This window comes from Pantherophis guttatus, chromosome 3, assembly GCF_059756535.1.
Source record: "Pantherophis guttatus breed Tessera chromosome 3, ASM5975653v1, whole genome shotgun sequence".
NCBI lineage: Eukaryota > Metazoa > Chordata > Lepidosauria > Squamata > Colubridae > Pantherophis > Pantherophis guttatus.
In genome coordinates, this window is record NC_142065.1 from 93,520,179 (window position 1) to 93,527,618 (window position 7,440).

The following is a 7,440-nucleotide window of genomic DNA, read 5'->3' on the forward strand; positions in this document are numbered from 1 at the left end:
GGTCCAGAAAGGGACGCAACTGGTAAATCAGGCGAACCTGATAAAAAAAAACCCTGGCCACAGCCATCAGATGGTCTTCTAAAGACAGCTGCGAGTCGAGAAGGATACCCAAGTTGTGAGCAGCCTCTGAGGGGGTCAAGATCTCACCCCCAATAGTCAATGATGGAGTCAACTGACTATGATGGGATGCCGGAAACCACAGCCACTTGGTCTTGGAGAGGTTGAGTCTGAGCTTGTTCCTCCCCATCCAGATCCATACGGCTTCCAGGCACCGGGTCATCACTTCGGGGGCATCATTGGGGTGGCCCGGGGTGGAAATGTACAGTTGAGTATCATCAGCATACTGATGGAAATCCACCCCGAAGCCACGGATGATCTCGCCCAGCGGCTTCACATAAATGTTGAACAGGAGGGGCAAGAGGACCGACCCCTGTAGCACCCCACAAACTAGGCACCTTGGGGTCGACCTCTGCCCCCCTGCCAACACAGACTGCGTACGGCTGGAGAGAAAGAGGCGAACCACCGTAGAACAGTGTCCCCCACTCCTAACCCCTCCAGCCAGCGCAGCATGATACCATGGTCGATGGTATCAAAAGCCGTCGAGAAATCTAACAGGACCAGGACAGAGGAACAACCCCTGTCCCGAGCCTTCCAGAGATCATCAACCAATGCGACCAATGCCGTTTCCGTGCTATACTCAGGCCTGAAACCTGACTGGAATGGATCTAGATAGTTCCTACTGAAGTGGTACCTATTAATCTACTTACATTTGCATGCTTTTGAACTGCTAAGTGGGCAGCAACTGGGGCAAGTACTGAGAAGTCATCCTGTTGCATGGAGCTTGGGTCTTGAACATGGGATGTTAGCTCTCCAGGTGACAAGCTCAGCATCTTTAATTACTGAGCCATCACATTTCCTATGTCTGTCTATGTCAAGGAATAGTCTGTCTGTCTGTCTGTCTGTCTATCTATCATCATCTGTGTATATGTGTGTGTGTATATATATATATTTGTCTGTGTCTGTCTGTCTATCTATCTGTATATGTATGTGTGTATACACACGCACGCACACACACACACACACACACACACACACAGAGAGAGAGACAGAGAGAGAGACAGAGAGAGATGATAGACAGATAGACAGATAAACAGACAGATAGACAGATAGACACACACACACACACACACACTGGATAGTCCTCGACTTTACAACACTTTATTTGGTGACTGTTCAAAGTTACAATGTCACTGAAAAAAGTGGTTTTTCACATTTATGAACATTGTTGCATCCCCTTGATAGCGTGAACAAAATTCAGATGCCTGGAAACTGATTCATATTTATGACAGTGGCAGTGTTTTAGGATTATGTGAACCGCCCCATTTGTGACCTTCTGACAAGCTAAGTCAATGCTGAAGCTAGTTTCATTTAACAACCATATTACTAATGTAAAAAAATACAGTGATTCACTTAATAACAGTAGCAGGAAAGGTCATAAAATAGGTAAAACTCACTTAATAAATGTCTTACCAACAGAAAATTTGGGCTCAATTGTGGTTGTAGATCAAGGTCTCTCTCTCTCTCTCTCTCTCTCTCTCTCTCTCTCTCTCTCTCTCTCTCTCTCTCTCTCTCTCTCTGTGTGTGTGTGTGTGTGTGTGTGTCTGTGTCTGTGTGTGCATGAAAGTTTATGTCAGTTGTGTTTTGGTATTGCATTAGCCAATTTTGTGCTTTGAGGATGTCTGGATTGTGCTAGAGGAAAAAGAATGCAGAAAAGTTCATATTAAAGGTGATTCTAGCCCTATAAATATTCATATATATGCAAACACACATATGTAGATATTTGCATACATGCATATACACATATATCAGTTAAAAAGCCTTTTTGCCAGTTCCTGGCAATAAATTTTGCAATGTTTACCAAAGCTATGGCTCAAAGTCCTCCTCACACTGAATCCTGAAGTTATTCTTGCAAGACTTACTTTATCTGTCCTGCAATAAATCATCCTACTTTTCATTTTTCTAAAACTGTTATACTCAGGCATTATATTAAGAGTTCTACCACAAACAACAGAGAAACACATGCAGTTTTCTAACTTCTCATGCTAATACCAAAATTGTGATGAACATATATTGTTGGCTAGAGAGCATTACAAGAAGAGATTGATTTTCTTCTGAAAGTTGTTAAAGGCCTTCCTTCTCATGATGCTTGTTCAGCTCTTTTACATGATACAAAAATGGATGATAACTGTGGTTCTGGGCAGATTGTTTGGACACAAAGTGTAAAGAGTAAGAGGTTCCCTGAAGAAAATTTGCAGTTGCTGATCATGGGCAAAGATAGAAGGGTTTCTGCAGAAAGGGAAAGAATCTGTGATATCAAGTGCATGCCATTATGCAAACTTTTATGTAAACAATATAATTCATCTGTACAACATCCTCCTGACATATGTGGCATAAGTTGTGGTTTATATCAATTGTGTTTTGATATTGCCTTAGCCAATTTTGTGGCTTGATGATGTCTGGATGGGGCTAGAGGAAACAGAATGCAGAAAAGTTCATATTAAGTCATAAATCATAAGTTTATTTTGTCATATATGATAACAGGTAAAAGTATAAACATAATTTGAATACATGAAAAGAGTAAGTAAATTAAATTTAATTAAAGGTGATTCAATCCCTATAATCTAAACCAGACTGAGAAATCAAGCAATGAATTAGTGAACACCTCGAGGCAAACAAAGTAATAACCAAAAGCCAACATGGGTTTTTCAAAAGCATATCATGCCAGACAAACCCTATTCATTCTTTGACAAAGTGACAAAATTAGTGGACCAGAGGAATGCTGTGGATATAATTTACTTGGACTTTACTTTATTCTTCTTAAATTATTTAAATTGGGTTGTTTATTTTAATTACGGGCCAAACTATTTAATATTTTTAGACTGTTTTTTAAATTTTATATTTGTGGGTTTTATGCTGGCTGTACACCACCCTGAGTCCCTTTGGGAGAAGGGGGGTATATAAATTAATTAATTAAGTAATTAATTAATTAATTGATTGATTAATTAAATAAATAATAAGCCATTTGATAAAGTAGACCATAACCTACTATTTGATAAGATAGAAAAATATGGGTTAGACAGCATCACCATCAGATGGATTCATAACTGGCTGACCAACTGCACTCAATGTGTAGTCCTCAATGGAACTGCATCTACATGGAGGGAAGTATACAATGGAGTACCCAAGGCTCTGTTTTAGGCCCAGTACTCTTCAAAACGAGAAGATAGATGGGGAACTCATCAAATTTGCAACTGACACCAACCTGGCAGGAATAGCCAACACTCCAAAAGATAAGCTTAAAATACAGAAGGATCTTGACTGATTTGAATATTGGGCGCTCTCTAACAAAATGAAATTCAATGGTGAAAAAAGTAAGATTCTACATTTAGGCAAGAAAAGCAAAATGTACAAGTACAGTATATGTGATACTTAGCTTAATAGTAGTAACTGTGAGAGGGATCTTGGAGTCCTAGTGGACAATCATTTAAATATGAGCTAGCAGTGTGCTGCAGCTGCCCAAAAAGCCAACAAGTTGTGAATGCTCCAACACTAGAAATTTTTAAGAATAGATTGCATAACCATTTATCTGAAATCAAATAATCCTCCCTTCCAACTCTGTTATTCTATTCTGTTCTGTTCTGTTCTGTTCTGTTCTGTTCTATTCCAATGGCATGGTGGTCAGTACTACCTTCATTGTACTAGCTGTTATAGAATCTTGCTCGTCTTGGAGCAGATAAAAAATGTTTCCACTAATGATACAAGATGTTGAGGTCTTTTTCACTCAATTCAAAATGTATAAGACAGATAACATATGTGTTGTTTTCTTCAGAGAATTTAGATGGAAATGGCAGCAAAGAATACTTCTTATACAAACCTGTAAAAATAACAAGACTTTTGAATGTAAGAAAAATGCATTATAAAATAGTGAACCATATTTTCTCTAAAAGACACACACACAAAAAAAGGAAAATAAAATGTAGTCACATTTTCCCTTGTACATAGGAATTTTCCTGGTTAGTAAGAGAAGAAGAGTAGATTTTGCATCCTGCTGATACAAGATAATGTTATTTTCTCTGTTCTTCTATCAACGTGGGGGTTGATACTATTTTGCCTTTCTGAATATTCATAGAAGTGCAACCCTATCCTAGATCTGCAGTATCTAGTGGGGAAAAAAACAGGTACCAAAGTGTACAAACACTCTCCTTGATATGATTGGCAAATGGTTAACTACATTTGGCTAAAGATTGTTAAACTTCAGAGTCATATAAGGAAAGTATTGGATAGGTGCAAACTTATGGTTCCTATAACTATTGACAGAATAAATGCAAAATAGGTACGTCAGATATCAAATGTAATTTAATTAATCATCAAATTTCTACACTGCCTATTTCATCTGAGTCATTCTGGATGCTTTACAATAAAAATGCAGTGTTAAGAGCCGGAAGAATGTTTGCATAATAATTTTGCTATTAGCTTCTGCTACATATCAACCCTGGAAAGCAAGTGACAATTTTTCCTTCTGAAGAGTTTGAAGGACTGCCTGAAAAGCTGAACTATTTGCTTCATTTCTTTGTTGCTATATTATTCCAGTAATATTTCCTCCTCCCAGGTTTCTTTTTTTATTTTTTTTATTGAAAGAGTTTTCAAATACAAATTTTTCCCCCTTTTTTCCTTCCCCCCCTCCTCCCTAACCCCCCCTCGCCACCCATCCCCCCGTGACTTCTTCACACCAAAAACCTAATTCATAACAGATTACATAATATTTTAACATCGCCTTACTCCCTCCTCTATATACTGACCCTTACTTACTAAAAGTATTATTAATATTGTTACTTTCCCCTTTTACCATACATTTCAAAAAAAAAGCAGTCTGCTATAACATTGTATGATAACTTCTAGTTTAGCATAATATTATTATAACTCCCAATTTAGCAATAATCTGCCCTTTTTGTCCTCCCCAAAACTTATATCTATATATTATTACAACATTTCAAAGCAACCTTCCACTTTAAGACTGTATAATAGATCCTACTTTAACATTTATTCTTTGTGTATATTAATATAACATTTCAAAGCAGCCTTCCCCATAAATCCTAATTTAACATTTATTCAACTCTATCCATTTCCTCCACTGCCCTAAATATATCACTTAAACATCCCTTTTCTTAAGCTAATCCATCAGTAGACTAACATATTTCCACCCACTTTCCTACAAAATTACCATGCACAACAATTCTTAATATCTTTAATCCACTGCCCACTCTGCTAAAATATATATATATATATATGTATATATTCCGTTATTTAAAAAAAGAAAAGACAATAACTTTAAATTTATAATCCATATAATATCTTCTTTGATGTCTTTCCACTGGATTGTTGAGTCCCTCATCCATAATTGGGTAACGTAGCATCCTGGTGCAACAGTTTGTTCAAAGTCTTCAGTCATCATCTGCCCCCATCAGTAATAAATATCCTTATATATATATAAAAGTAAAAACAACCACCCGAGTGACATTATGATTATATTCCATATAGTTGTAATTGTGGCTTTCATCAGGATTATTAATTCCCATCATCCTAATGGGTAACAACCAGATCTTCTGCATGCCCCAACGTAGCTCTCTTGCCTTGTAGCTCAGAATAGTTATAATATATTTATCAATACAAGAAAGAAATCCAAAATAGATAATTCAAATCCAACAGTTTAAGGCTCTTTTCACATCCCAAAATTACGGCATTGCAGAGGTCTGTCACTGTCCTCAGGATGATATTAACCAATACTTCGCCTCCACTATCTTTTCACATATTCATTCATTTTTTTAAAATCACTGGCTTCACCGTTGCTTAATTTAGAAATTTCTGTTTTTATGAGACCTATTTCTTTTTTTCTTTTCTTTTTGTGGGTTTAATTTCCATCCTGTTTTCCTTTCTACAAGTTGTATATCAACTGATCGGTTTTCATTCTGCTTTATAAGTTGATCTTGTTAGTTTTGTTTTTGTATCTCATATTTCTCTTTTGCCAATTGTATATCAGCTAATTGATTTCCATACTTGTCTTTAACTTGGTGAATCATCACGTTGAAATCAGATGCCGCTTCTCTCATATTTGTAGATAATCCAGCTGGGGTATCGAGAGAATCCAAAGGCAATTTGTCTACCGCAACCTCTGTAATTCGATGTTTTCCCTTTATTTCCAACTCCTTCTGCTTATCCTGTATTGTGCCTATAGATGTTAAGTTCATTTTCAAATTTTTTTGATAAAATTCTTCCGCTTTTTCAACAGTATCTAATTGGTATCTTTCTCCTTGATATCTCAATATTATGCCAACTGGGGCATCCCACCTAAATGGAATATTTCTGTATTTTAACTCAGTCACCAGAAAACCAAATTTCTTCCTTTCCGTTAACATCTTGGGGGGGAGCTCTTTGTAGATCCATATCTTTCTTCCATACAATTGCAAAGTAGAACTGAAGGAATTTTGCACAACATTATTCCTAATTTCTTTATCTGTAAAATAAATCACCACATCTCTAGGCAATTGCCTTTGCTTTGCAATCCAGGAGTTTATTCTGAACACTCTGTCAATCCTACAAAACACTTCCTCAGGTTGAACCTTTAAAATCCCAGCCAGAATTTCAGAAGATATTTTCCTTAAATCATCTCTGTTATTTTCCTGCAAACCTCTGAGTCTGATCGCATATTCTGTAAAATTGTAATGCACCATTAGGACCTCTCTTTCAATCTGTTTTTGCATTTTTCTGCATTACAAGACTTTTGTTCAACCTCCATTTTAGGTTTTTCTTCTGAGCTATTGTCTTGAATGTTTGTCAAATCATTTTCAATTTTTTGTATTTTATTATCCAAATTGTCCTCAATTTCTTCCACTTTAGACTCTAATAAGTTAGTATTTTCATCCAACTTAATCATAAATTCTACAAAACCATTAGCCATTTTTATAATCTTTCGATCCAGAATATCAAACTTTAATTGCACTAATTCTTTAATTTCCTGCTTAAATTTTTCAAAGTTCTGATTCACAATCTCATCCCTTCTTACAATCTCCTCCAAAAGAAATTCAATTATATTAAAATCAGTTTTCTGAGACTGGAGCTTTAAAACTTGGTCACGTAATTTGTTAATGGGGGAATCCCCCCCCATTGCTTGTTTGTCCGGCTTTAATGCCATATTTCAACACAGACAAACTATTTATTTTTTTTTTAAAAGAGAGGCAGCAGAGAAAAAAAAACTTCTTTCCAACCAAGATCAATATCAAATCTCCAGGAAGAGAAAAAACACAAAAGTAGAGCTTTATTTTCAGGTGTAGCCAAAAATATTTATTCAGCTACTTTGTATCTCAATAGGAAACGGAAGGACTC